This window comes from Mauremys mutica, chromosome 5 (assembly GCF_020497125.1).
Source record: "Mauremys mutica isolate MM-2020 ecotype Southern chromosome 5, ASM2049712v1, whole genome shotgun sequence".
Classification (NCBI taxonomy): domain Eukaryota; kingdom Metazoa; phylum Chordata; order Testudines; family Geoemydidae; genus Mauremys; species Mauremys mutica.
The window spans coordinates 56,763,042-56,776,949 of NC_059076.1; the positions used below are offsets into that span (position 1 = coordinate 56,763,042).

A 13,908-nucleotide genomic window follows, 5' to 3' on the forward strand; every position below is an offset into this window, starting at 1 on the left:
AGAAAACAGTGCAAAATACATAAAGTAAACATTGTGAGAGGAAGAGAAGAAGGAGCTACTTTTAATAATGATAGGTTAAATAGAGGCAGAAGTGTGCGGTTTTTTAATTGATGGGTCTTGACATAGTTTAATGAGAAGGTGTAATTAAACATCAAGATGTATTTAAACATCAAGATGTATTAACATAGGACCCTACAACCTAGATGAAGTCCCATTGAAGTAAAGGATGCTGAGGCATGGATTCCAACGTTAGAACTTTGCTCTTAACTGGCCAATCTGCTAGATAGGGCAAATGCATTAGTATTTCTGCTCTTTAAAAAAATGACTGTTGTATTTTCCATTTAAAGATAGTCAAGTGGCATGGGTCACCTTTTTTATGCCTGCAAAATCCACAAAAGCAAGGAAATTCACCATATTGTGCCCAGGCAGTGTTTTTGAGGGGATCTCTTCTTCTGTGTCCAGCCTGTATACCTATGCCTGGTTCTTTTAAGATATATTCTAATATGGATTACAATGTCAAATATAGTGGAACATGCTAGTAGTTCCTTGTTATAATAATCCGCTTGTGTTATGTGAATACCTGTCAAATGATCAGCAACGTGGCAGTCCCTTTGGCCATTATTTACATGTTTCCCTGTATTTGCACATGTCCATTTATTTCCCTCCTGCAGGGCAGGTGAAATAAATACAAAAGTGATTACTTTTCATTTTGACCTAAAATAAGGAGATACTACATATTATAGTACAATTAGAGTTTAATATAAGGAAATATTCTTTACATAGCAGTAAAGTTGACCCATGGAATTCACGCCCTTGAAAGGTTGTTGAGACAAATGTTTTGGCTAAACTTTAAAATAGTTGGGGCAATTTATAGGACTATTAATGACATTTTAACTATGCAAACTAAAACAATAAATGGAAGCAAATCTCATGCTTTGTGGTATAAACTGATAGAAAATCCCATCTGAATCTCAACAAGCTATGATCTACACACTGTGCAACTGACTAGTTGCATTCTGAAGTTCACTAGCATTGCTCTGAAGTATTGGACATAAAATGATCAGACATGGTGTAGCAGTGTATTGTAAATAACTTTGCCTCTGAGATGTGTCCTCCCTCTTCAATTGACAGTCAGCTGGCTTTGTGAGAAGATATGTAAGCAAATCTTGAAGCTGTACAGCAATTAATTTTATGCCAAACTTTAGAACCCTGCCACCACAACATCTTAAACAGTTATAAGTCTTCAATTTGTTCTGTAAGTGTTGACTGCTCCCCTCTTCTATATGGTATGGAGAATGAAACCATGGAAAAGGAAGTAGGAGCTGTGCTGAACAGAAGCCTGGCTATGCTGCAGCATTTTCTTTTTCTCAATTTCAGCTAACTCTAGTGCTTCTTTGCTTATAATTATGGAGCTCAGCTTCATGCAGCCTGGGTATTGTGGCAGGGGAGAAGGGGAGCCAAGGAAAAGCTCCCCCCCCCCACATGGGATATTGTCCTGTGGAACTTAGGGTTGCCAACTGTCTAATCACAAAAAACCAAACACCATTGCCCCGCCCTCTGCCCCCCTTTCCCTGAGGTCCCATCCCTGCCCCTCCCCTTCCAAGGCCCCACCCCACTCAATCCATCCCCCTCCTCAGTTGCTCGCTCTCCCCCACCCTCCCTCACTTTCACTGGGCTGCTGGGGCAGGGGCAGGGGGTGTGGGCTCTGGGTTGGGAGGTGGGGCTGAGGGGTTTGGAGTGTGGGAGAGGGCTCCAGGCTGAGCCTGGGTCAAGGGTTTGGGATGTAGGAGGGGTTGCAGGGTGCAAGCTCTGGCAGAGAGTTTGGATGCTGAAGGATACTCACGGCTGGGGCAGGGGGTTGGGGTGCAGGGGAGGGTGAGGGCTCTGCCAGGGAGTTTGGGTGCAGGAGGGGATGAGGGTTCTGGGAGGGAGTTTGAATGCAGGAGAGGGCTCCAGGCTGGGCAGGGGGTTGGGGTTCAGGAGAAGGTGCAGAGTGCAGGCTCCAGCTGGGAGGTGCTTACCTTGGGTGGCTCGCGGTTGGTGGTGCAGCGGGGATAAGGCGGACTCCGGCAATGCTAAGTGTCACATACACACAATGGGGATGGGCAGGAAGCAGGGCCGCCCAGAGGATTCAGGGGCCCTAGGGCAAAGCAGGGGAGCTGCGGCGCTTGTACTCACCTGGCGGCGGTCTGGGTCTTCGGCGGCATTTCGGCAGCGGGGGGCCCTTCAGTCGCTCCGCGTCTTTGGCAGCACTGAAGGCCCCCCCCGCCCCGCTGAAATGCTACTGAAGACCCGGACCGCTGCCAGGCCAGGGCTTGCGGGGCCTCTGCGGGGCCCGGGGCAAGTTGCCCCACTTGCCCCCACCCCCGCCTCTGGGCGGCCCTGGCAGGAAGAGGTCAAAAATCAAGACAGACCAAAATACATTAAAATTAATTTCATTTCGGTGGGTGTCTTGCTCATGATTGTTTAACGTTTGAGGCTGGCAATACTGGGATTGTGCCTGTTTGTTTACTCTGTAAAATAATGAAGGTATTATTTGTTTATTTTTAAAAAAAAAGATTCTGCTCTTGTGAATTTCAGCAGACTGCATGCTTACAAAAATAGATGAGACATGCAACAGCTGAGGGCAAAAAGAGGCTTAATTTAACAACAAATAAAATTCTGACGCACAGTGTCTACAGAGACCAAGGACAATGTCATTGCAAATTATAATAATACAAAAGAAGGAAAATAATGTTACACTAACTCATACTAACAAGGATATTTTAGTGTGCAGAGCTAAATATATATATATTTATATATGGTTGAGCAGTTCTGCTTCTTGCTTTTCTATCCAGTGATATATTTGGTTAGTCTCTGTTAACTGAGCCATAGTTCTCCACTTGGTATGATGACTCCATCTATAAGAATCATAATTTATCCTGCCAGGCATAATTAGTCTTATTTAAAACTCATCAGAGTTGGACCCAGGCCCTGTGGCTGCCTTCCTAATTTCTCGCACAAGCCAGCTGACTTTAGGAGATTTCAGAGAATGGAAGCATATGCTCCGCCATAACATATGAAACCATTCACTGATGTCAAAAACTGATGCAGTAAGCCTTAGCTAGAATTGATAAGAATACGGAAATGATGATTTCAAAAATTTCAGCAGCAGATTTGAGAATTACTGATTTGCAAAATACAATTGAGAAATATGAATGTGTTATAATGAATGGTTTATATGGCTAATAACATCTCTTAGGCCAATATCCTCCACATTGTGTTTACAAACAAGCAGAAAGCTCCTCTTGTTAAGACCTCTAACTCCAGGGCCATTGCCTCACTACTATTTCAGCCCAGCTGGTAGCAGAATAGTAAAAATAAACAATAAGGCCAAGAGTTCTTGTGGCTGAGTCAAAAGAAACAGGGGTCTTGACCTGTAGGCACTCTCCTTCTACTGTCTCCATATGCCTCAACAACAACAACCTGAGTCCAACAAATTCTACAAGTGCTATTCATATGCAAGTAAAGAAATAATTATATGCTACAAGGAAAGCAGCCCTTTGGACAGCATGGAGGACAAGGTTGTAGAGTTGAAAAAAATTAATGTGAGATGAAAGACATTTCTACCAAAAATTTAAGGCATGTCTCATGTAGTAGCTGGAGCCTGCACTCTGCACCTTCTCCTGCACCTCAACCCTCTATCCCAGCCTGGAGCCCTCTCCTGCATTCAAACTCCCTCCCAGAGCCCTCATCCCCTCCTGTACCCAAACTCCCTCATGTAGTCTCATGTAGGGTCCTGCAGCCCCTTAAGCATGTACATCACTGTAAACATCTGCCTAGTCCATGAAGTCAGTGGGACTACTCACGTGGTTAAAGTGAAGCATGTGTTTTCAGGACTGGCACTTTTAATTTGGAAACTGCCCCAGAGGCATTTCTTTGCTGCCTGGGGCTGGGCACTTTGCTGGACCTGCAGTTCGTTTCTCTCCCTTTCTGCCTACTAGGCTTTCTGGACTGGAATGACTGCTGTTTCTGTTCTCTGCACAACACATGGATTTCCTAGATGGATGGCTGCACCAACAATGAGGTGGTCATCAGAAACAGGGCACTCAATTGCTACATTACAAAATGTGGAAATTAAGAGGTCAGCATATTTTCAGCAGCATTAAGGAAGGAATGGCTGCTCAAATTAGGTGCAAAACTGATTGCAGAATTAAAATGTTCTAAGCTTTTATATGACATACAATTCTAAAAGGTCAGCCAGATGTGGCCTTAAATAAAAGGGGCTATTTATCACATTTTACTCCAGCTAAGTCACTGGTTGACATTAAGCATAGACTCGGACTTCTAGAAAATATTAGTTATTTGGCTGCCAAACAGCTGTAAGTAACTTGGCACTGGAGAGTTCAAAAATCTAGGAAACTTTATGGAATAGAATTTTTAGATATTTCAGTATACTGACATTTCACAAGAATAGATGATTAAGTGTGAGGGAAAGTTAAACTCACATGTGAGCCTTTCACTACAGAGAAAATGTGCACTAACTTATTGTAGAGTCTCAAACAATACATTTTATCGATAAAATTAGCTATGCAGCCTCCTTTGTATAACAGCATTCCATCAGGTCTCTTAGAACAGATTTTACTTAGAACAGATTGACATCTAAGGTTGGTCAAATTTTGCACCTACCAGCCTTGATAAGATTAATGTTCCACTAGCATAGATAATGCTATTTGTGAAGGGACATATTTGGACTTTGACTAACTTGTCCAACAGTTGGCTAATGCCAAGGCAGGAGACCTATCACAATTAGTGATGAGGGTTAAAACACTGGCTGTGAAGAACAGGAAAAATTGATTTGTTTGGCAGAAAGGAAAGCATGTGTCTTGCTATGAATATAAGCATGCTCATCTATTCTGACAGGAAGAATATTTGGTGAAGGGGTACACTGAGGAGATATTGAGTGCAGAGTGTAGTAGGAACACAAGATGTTTAAGTGGATCCCAAATCCCGAGCTATGTGCCTGAGAGAACTCTGCTTACCTCCCACTAGGCCCAAACCCTTTGGTTCCCTTCTACAACCTTTGAGGAGGTAGGAATTAACTTGAGAAATAGATGCCACACTCAGATGTAAACCAACACTTATCTGGGCAGAGACAAAAACTCAGCTAGTACAAGGAACTATTCGGGGTCCCTATGAGGAGCCACACATCTCTCAACCACAGCAATTTTATGATGTCATGAGTCACCAACACGTAATCACAGATTAATACACTCTAACAGCACCCCTCCCCTGCTTTGGTCCTAGTCTCATAATTCCAAAACAGGGTACCTGTTTGTGGTTCGTGCTTGGAGCCATGAGTCCCAGTTTCTGCTGTGTTTAGAGATGTAAAATTTCCAGAAAGTTTGAAGGCATGTGGGAGGGGGAGTTGTTGTTTTTTTCCAGAAAAAAGGAGAATATCTGCCATAGTTACTTGCTTCTCAAAACTAAACTTTATTTACTTCTTTAAGAATCAGATGTATTATTTATAAGTTAGTTAACATATAGAAAGTACTGCTAGGTATATTTATGAAATAAGTATAAATTCCTTACTTTGAATAATGACAAATATATATAGTATTAGAGATGGAGCTGCATCCTAAGGTACTTAAATGTATTTTTCTCCCTGTTGATGCCTCTCTAAAATAGGAAAAAATGTTGAAAGTAGAAAGTATCAATATTGTTGACTGATATACAAAAAGGAAGGCTATCTCTGTAGAACTCTGAAATAGTATGTACATAGAGACCTGATGTTCCAATGCAGATTCAGAGGAAACTCTTGCTCTACAGAAAAAACTCAGGAAAAGACCATCCTTATGCATATTCATTATAATGTAGTTAACACAGGACAATAGTAAGGACCAACAGTGAATTTGGGTGTATATCCAAACTTTAAAGTAAACATCAGACTCTTTAATAATGCATTATCATCATATATTGATGGTGGTGACCTAGAATCCTATTTTCGACATCTCTGACTCAAGGAATATTTCCAAAAAACCTCTGAACATCATACTAACCCACAGAAACCTTCCTACCAACACTACAAACAGAAGGATTCTGGGTGGACTACTTCTGAAGGTCAAAACAACAGACTGGACTTCTACATAGAGTGCTTCCGCTGACGTGCACGGGCTGAAATTGTGGAAAAACAGCATCACTTGCCCCATAACCTCAGCCGTGCAAAACACAGTGCCATCCAGAGCCTCAGAAACAACTCTTGACATCATAATAAAAAAGGCTGACAAAGGAGGTGCTGTTGTCATCATGAATAGGTCGGAATATGAACAAGAGGCTGCTAGGCAGCTCTCCAACACCACATTCTACAAGCCATTACCCTCTGATCCCACTGAGTGTTACCAAAAGAAACTACACCATCTACTCAAGAAGCTCCTTGAAAAAGCACAAGAGCAAATCCGCACAGACACACCCCTAGAATCCTGAACAGAGGTATTCTATCTGCTACCCAAGATCCATAAACCTGGAAATCCTGGACGCCCCATCATCTCGGGCATTGGCACCCTGACAGCAGGATTGTCTGGCTATGTAGACTGCCTCCTCAGGCCCTATGCTACCAGCACTCCTAGCTATCTTTGAGACACCACTGACTTCCTGAGGAAACTACAATCCATTAGTGATCTTCCAGAAAACACCATCCTGGCCACTATGGATGTAGAAGCCCTCTACACCAACATTCCACACAAAGATGGACTACAAGCCATCAGGAACAGTATCCCTGATAATGTCACGGCAAACCTGGTGGCTGAACTTTGTAACTTTGTCCTCGTCCATAACTATTTCACATTTGGGGACAATGTGTACCTTCAGATCAGCGGCACTGCTATGGGTACCCGTATGGCCCCACAGTACGCAAACATTTTCATGGCTGACTTAGGGGACGAGAGCTGAAGAAGCATTGTTTTAACGCCCCTACTCTACTTGCACTACATTGATGACATCTTCATCTGGACCCATGGAAAAGAAGCCCTTGAGGAATTCCACCATGATTTCAACAATTTCCACCCCACCATCAACCTCAGCCTGGACCATTCCACATGATGGCCACATAAACATCATCCTATACCAGAAACCAACTGACCGCTATACTTACCTACATGCCTCCAGCTTTCATCCAGACCAAACCACTCGATCCATTGTCTACAGCCAAGCTCTATGATATAATTGCATTTGCTCCAGTCCCTCAGACAGAGACAAACACCTACAAGATCTCTACATTCTTATAACTACAATACCCACCTGCTGAAGTGAAGAAACAGATTGACAGAGCCAGAAGAGTACCCAGAAGTCACCTACTACAGGACAGGCCCAACAAAGAAAGTAACAGAACGCCACTAGCCATCACCTTCAGCCCCCAACTAAAACCTCTCCAGCGCATCATCAAGGATCTACAATCTATCCTGAAGGACAATCCCTCATTCTCACAGATCTTGGGAGACAGGCCAGTCCTTGCTTACAGACACCCCCAAACCTGAAGCAAATACTCACCAGCAACCACATGCCACACAACAAAAACACTAACCCAGGAACCTATCCTTGCAACAAAGCCCATTGCCAACTCTGTCCACATATCTATTCAAGAGATACCATCATAGGACCTAATCACATCAGCCACACTATCAGAGGCTCGTTCACATGCACATCTACCAGTGTGATATATGCCATCATGTGCCAGTAATGCCTCTCTACCATGTACATTGGCCAAACCGGACAGTCTCTATGTAAAAGAATAAATGGACACAAATCAGACATCAAGAATTATAACATTAAAAAACCAGTTGGAGAACACTTCAATCTCCCTGGCCACTCAATTACAGACCTAAAAGTCACAATATTACAACAAAAAAACTTCAAAAACAGACTCCAATGAAAGACTGCTGAATTGTAATTAATTTGCAAATTGGACACCATTAAATTAGGCTTAAATAAAGACTGGGAATGGATGGGCCATTACACAAAGTAAAACTATTTACCTATGCTTTTTCCTCCCCTCCCGCCCAGTTCCTCACATCTTCTTGTCAATTGCTGGAAATGGGACATTTTGATTACCACTACAAACAGTTCTTTTTCTCTCCTGCTGATAATAGCTCACCTTAACTGATCACTCTCCTTATATAGTGTGTATGGTAACATCCATTGTTTCATGTTCTCTGTGTATGTATATATATATATATCTTCCTACTGTATTTTCCACTTCATGCATCCGATGAAGTGGGCTGTAGCCCACGAAAGCTTATGCTCAAATAAATTTGTTAGTCTCCAAGGTGCCACAAGTACTCCTGTTCTTTTTGTGGATACAGACTAACACGGCTGCTACTCTGAAACCTATCATGTATTGAGTAAGTGTCATGATAGTAGGCAAAGCAAGCCATCCTATAAGTAACAATTATACTAATACTTAAACAGCTTGGTTACTAATATAATTTTGTAAATGCTAGCATAGCTCAAGTTTTTCCTTGTGATTTCTCTAATCAAAATCCGTTTGTCTGAAAGATCCACAACTTCTGATTCTGGACTCTTCATTAAACTGAAGATTTGTCCAAATTGAAATAGGCTTCTCAACTTTTTCACATTAGCTTTGATTGTGTTTGTATATTTCCATCCTGTTTCTTTCACATGCTGTAGAAGATGGAAGAATCTAAAGTAAACGAGAAGCAAGAGGAATCAAAGATTGTTTGTACAAAGGCCTTGCCATCATGTTGTAGGAGTAATATGCTTGGCAGATTCCCAGATTGCATTCCTGGACCAAATACCTGAAGAGATTCTGCAACATTTGAAAAGTACTTTTCCAACATCTGGTCTAAGTGTGTTGCTTGTTTAAGAATACAGTCAAATGATGTAACAATGCTATCATCATTAACATTGCTACTTTTGATCCAAGAAGTTTGCAACATCATGTATTGATTTGTAACAAAATTCTTCCCATCTGTGAAATAAAACCCTTCACTTTTACTTCTTCCTGACTTGTGAGTGGAGGTGCACTTAAATTCTCAAAAACAGTTAACTTTATCTTTGCTATAAGTTGAGGAATGTCTGACAAAATTACTTTGATTCAGATACAGTGATTGCAGAAGCAATCGGCTGTAGAATCTTCAGAGAGTTCTGCAGGTGAACCCAGAAGATTTGACAGTGTGTTGTATCCTTTTAAATACTTTGTTCAGTTATCACTGTTTCTTGAAAAGATTTTTTGTTTATAATAAACTGTCAAATGACATCATACTTTCTCATTTTGTTTTGCTAGAAAGTTTCAGCATTACTATTTTATTCTTATCATGCTTTTCATCCTATTCTTAAAGATTGCAGCTACAATATGAGTAGTTTAAATTTATTTTATAACTTCTTTTGCTCTTGCAAAGATATTTTCCAGTATGCCAACCTACATGAAGAAGCAGGTTTAGGCCATAGGAAGCACAGCCTGTTGCAGTATTATGTGGATATTTTTCCATTATAATGTCCCTTGCTGCTTTCATATTAGTGGCATTGTCAGTCATCAGAACAAATACTTTCCCACTTCCAGTCTTCTTTAGTACTTCACATATTGCACTAATATACTCTGTAGTATGTCTGTTCTCAGTAGTATATGCCTCAATTGTATTCATCACCATGTATTTTTTTAAAAAGGTTTCCATGCCCCACTTTGGACTTATGTTCCGCCCTCCATTCCTGTTTCCATTGGTGTTGAGGTTTGGTGCCATCGGCCATTTTACAAAAAATATTTTTTATGTTTGAATAGGGGGAATGTTGCATCTGTGATGGATTGGATCACAAAAGCCCCCTTGGGGTTGCCAACTGATGTACCAAGACTACTTCTGCCCCTGCTTTCCCTGCCAGCTTGGGACTCCAGCACCCTGTCTTGTTGAGCCGGACACTCCAGTCTGCTCCAGCACAGACCCAGGGTCTGAACCACATGCCCCAAAGCTGCAGACTTAACTGAAAGCAACTGAAGAAGTGTTCCTGTCTTTAACACTCAGATGCTTAACTCCAATGGGGTCCAATGCCAAATAAATCGGTTTTACCCTGTATAAAGCTTATACAGGGTAAACTCATAAATTGTTTGCCCTCTTTAACACTGATAGAGAGATATATACAGCAGTTTGCCCCCCCCCCCAAGTATTAATACACACTCTGGGTTAATTAATAAGTAAAAAATGATTTTATTAAATACAGAAAGTAGGATTTAAGTGGTTTCAAGTAGTAACAGGCAGAACAAAGTAAATTACCAAGCAAAATAAAACAAAACATGCAAGTCTATGTCTAATACAGTAAGAAAACTGAATACAGATAAAACCTCACACTCAGAGGTGTTCCAGTAAGCTTCCTTTTACAGACTAGTCTCCTTCTGGTCTGGGTCCAGCAATCACTCACACCCCCTGCAGTTACTGTCCTTTGTTCCAGTTTCTTTCATGTATTCTTGGGGGTGGAAAGGCTATCTCTTCAGCCAGCTGAAGACAAAATGGAGGGGTCTCTCAGGGGTTTAAATAGACTTTCTCTTGTGGGTGGACATCCCTCCTTCCCCCTGTGTAGAATCCCAGCTACAAGATGAAGTTTTGGAGTCACATGGGCAAGTCACGTGTCCATGCATGACTCAGAACTTACAGGTAGCAGCCATGGTTCACATGCTACTTTGAATATCCTCAAGTAGACTTCTTATGTGGATTGGAGTCTTCCAAGATCCATTGTTCATTATGTGTTTCTTGATTGGGCAGAGATATGTTTACAGAGATATGTTACATGGCATATGTAGCATAAAACATGTTCCAGTTATGTCATATATACATTCATAAGCATACTTCCATAAAGCTTTATGGGGTGCACCGTCAGAGCGTGCTTGTGCTTTGATATATTTGGTTGATTGTGTAGAGAAAAAGGTTGAAAGAATAGAAAGAGAGGCCTTAAAGATTAAAAAAAAAAGAGAGAATGATTTGGTTAGGTTTAGAGGACAAAAGGAAATAAAGATTATCAAATAGAAGAAAAATTATTTGGTTAGGTTTAGTAAGGTGAGATGATTTTAAAGGCCTAGTTTGGCATGTTATTAAAGAATAGAAAGAGAGACCTTAAAGAAAAATAAAGATTTTTGTTTTTAAAGGGTTAGTTAGAAAGAATAGAGGCAAGTTATTAAAGAAAAGAAAAGAAAGATTTTTGGTTAGGTTTATTAAAGAGAGATTTTAAAGGACTAGTTTGGCAGGTTATTAAAGAATAAAAAAACAGAAATAAATTTAAAATGTTTATTAAATATAAAGTTGGGTTAAAAAGAACACATGGCAGAAAGGAATTTTATAAAGTGGAGACTGTTTAGAAAGCACATGGTAAAAAGTATAATGGTAGGTTAATAGGAAACCATTTAAAATATTAAATATAAGAGTAGGTTAAGAAAAGAGCATTGAAAAAGGTTAAATAAAAGAGAAACTTATAAAGATAGGTTAAAATGGAAGAAAAAGGGAAAAGAAAGGCAATGCATGGATGAATCAAAGCGAGAGAGAGAGAGATCTTACCCTTGTGACTGTTCCTGGGGAAAGAGAGAGCTCCCAAGGCTTACAACCTGTCAAGCTAATTATCTCCGCCTTTGGGTCGGACCAATCAGATGTTGTTCTGGAGCTGAGTCATAGAATATATTTTCTGAAACCAATCCTGTAGTCCCAAGATTTTTAAACAAGAGCCATCTCCCTCCCCTCCCCTCACTACCCTCCTTTAACTGCCTTATCTAAAAAAACAGACCCCAAGAATCTTTTCTGCTATGTAGTACTTTTACATAGGTGCTTTAATAAAGGTTAAAACCATAAGCCCTTAGTAACAAACAGTTTTTAAAAGTTTTCCCTATGCTTTTGGTGAGGACAATTTGAAGCTGCAGCAAAAACAGCTTTGTTAGCCAGTGAATAAGAGAGAAAGAATGCTGATAGATGCCCAGAACATAGAGATAAGAAGTTTGTTTCTTTTCAAACTCTTGAACAAAAGCAAATAAAAGTTATATTAAGTTTTGTAAAGGAATAAAGCTCTATTTTATAATCACTTGAAAAGACAAGCCTATCTGAAGAAACAGCCCTTTATTTATAGGTATTTTAATAAAAAATGAGCATGCAGAAATACCCCAGGGTTAAAACCACAGACAACCAGTTTATCAAAGTAATTTATAGTAATAAAAAACGTTTTCCCCTGTGCTTTTTCTAACATTGGTTATTTTTAAGTGAGGACAGTTTGAAGCAGCTTTCTAAGTTAGTGGATTAGAAAAGAAGACCTCTTTGAAAGACAAGCCTATCTGAAGAAAGATCCCTCCACTTAACACTTATACATGTGTTTCAATAAAAAATGAGCATGCAGAAGCACCCCAGGGTTAAACCCACAAATCCTTACTAACAAAAAGGGTCTAAAGCTTTTCCCTATGCCTTTAGTGAGGACAATTTGAAGCTGCAGCAAAAAACAGCATCTGTGAGCCAGTGGATCAGAGATAAGAAGATTGCTTCTTCCCCTACTTTTTAACCAATAGAGGTAAAAGTTATATTAAGTCTTGTAAAGGAATAAACACTTTAAAAGACAAGCCTATATGAAGACACATTCCTTCATTTAACATTTTTACAGGCGTGTTTCAATTAAAAAAAAGAGCATTCATAAACATCCCAGAGGTTTAGTAACAGCCACTTTATATTCCCCTTATTCTGTAAACCAGTGGATCATAGAGAAGAAGTTTGTTTCTTCCCCCACATTTTAACGAATACAAGTGAAAGTTATATTAACCTTTGTAAAGGAATAAACACTGTAAAAGACAAGCCTATTTGAAGTAACAACCCTTCATTTAGCACTTTTACATATGCATTTCAATAAAAAATTAGCATTCAGAAACCATCCCAGGGTTAAAACCATGGACAAACTGTTTATAAAAGTAAATTATAATGATAAAAAGGTTTTTCCTCCTGTGTTTTAGACTAACATTGGTCATTTTTTAGTGAGGGCAATTTGAAGCAGCAGGCTTTTGCTGCAAAGCCACTGTTAGCAAAAACAGCATCTGTGAGGCAGTGGATCAGAGATAAGAAGGCTGCTGCTTCCCCCACTTTTTAACAAATACAAGTGAAAGTTATATTAAGTCTTGTAAAGGAATAAACGTTCTAAAAGGCAAGCCTATATGAAGATACAGCCCTTTATTTAACATTTTTACAGGTGTGTTTCAATAAAAAAGGATCATGCAGAAACACCCCCGAGTTAAAACTACAGAACCTTAGTAACAGCTAGTTTATATTGCCCTTATTCTGTAATCCAGTGGATCAGAGAGAAGTTTATTTTCCTCCCCACTTTTTAACAAATCCATGTAAAAGTTATATTAAGCTTTCATTTTCTTAGGACTTATAGATTTGTTTGATTTTTTTTTCTGTTGCATTATAAGAATGTCTTTGTTTTTAAATGTTTGCATCCCGTGTGCTGAGACACAGGTACAAGTTCCTGTGTTTGTTTTGGGTCCATAGATTTTATTAAAATAATACATCACAGGCTGGAGCTGTGGCTTTCTCTATGTTTTAAAAACAGATAAGACTAATTAGGTTAGCCAGCGATCCACGCACTATAGTCTGCCTTAGCAATGCTCTAGGGGTCAACCCTTCAGTTTGCTTGTTGTTTTACACAGACTTCTTTCCTAACTTTTTAAACACTGTTAAAGTTTTAACAAATGGTGAGATTACATTGAAAGACACTTTGTGAAAGTTATAAAAAGTATTTTATGCCATTTACTGATAGTAAAAGACAAAAAAACATTGCTTTGTTACAGCATGAAGCTCAGAGATAGCCTATCTGAAGAACACCCCCGCCTTGTCTCCCCTCCCATATTTTAACACTTGCTAAACATGCAAGTGTTTCATTATATTAAATAAACTTTTTTTTATCAGAGGG

The 13,908-nt window shown here is 39.9% G+C and overlaps 1 protein-coding gene across 5 annotated transcripts in view; it reads left to right on the forward strand.

The window, feature by feature from the left end:
• The window catches only part of IL15 (interleukin 15), a 74,967-nt gene that overhangs the window by 2,348 nt on the left and 58,711 nt on the right, over positions 1-13,908 (forward strand). Inside the window, exon 1 of one of the 5 annotated variants that reach the window (XM_045019700.1) lies at positions 12,327-12,519. The exons of the other annotated variants lie outside the window; for them this stretch is intronic. The gene's annotated coding sequence lies outside the window, so the exon portion shown is untranslated. Of the gene's footprint in view, positions 1-12,326; positions 12,520-13,908 lie in introns of those variants that run through there. 5 annotated transcript variants of the gene reach the window in all.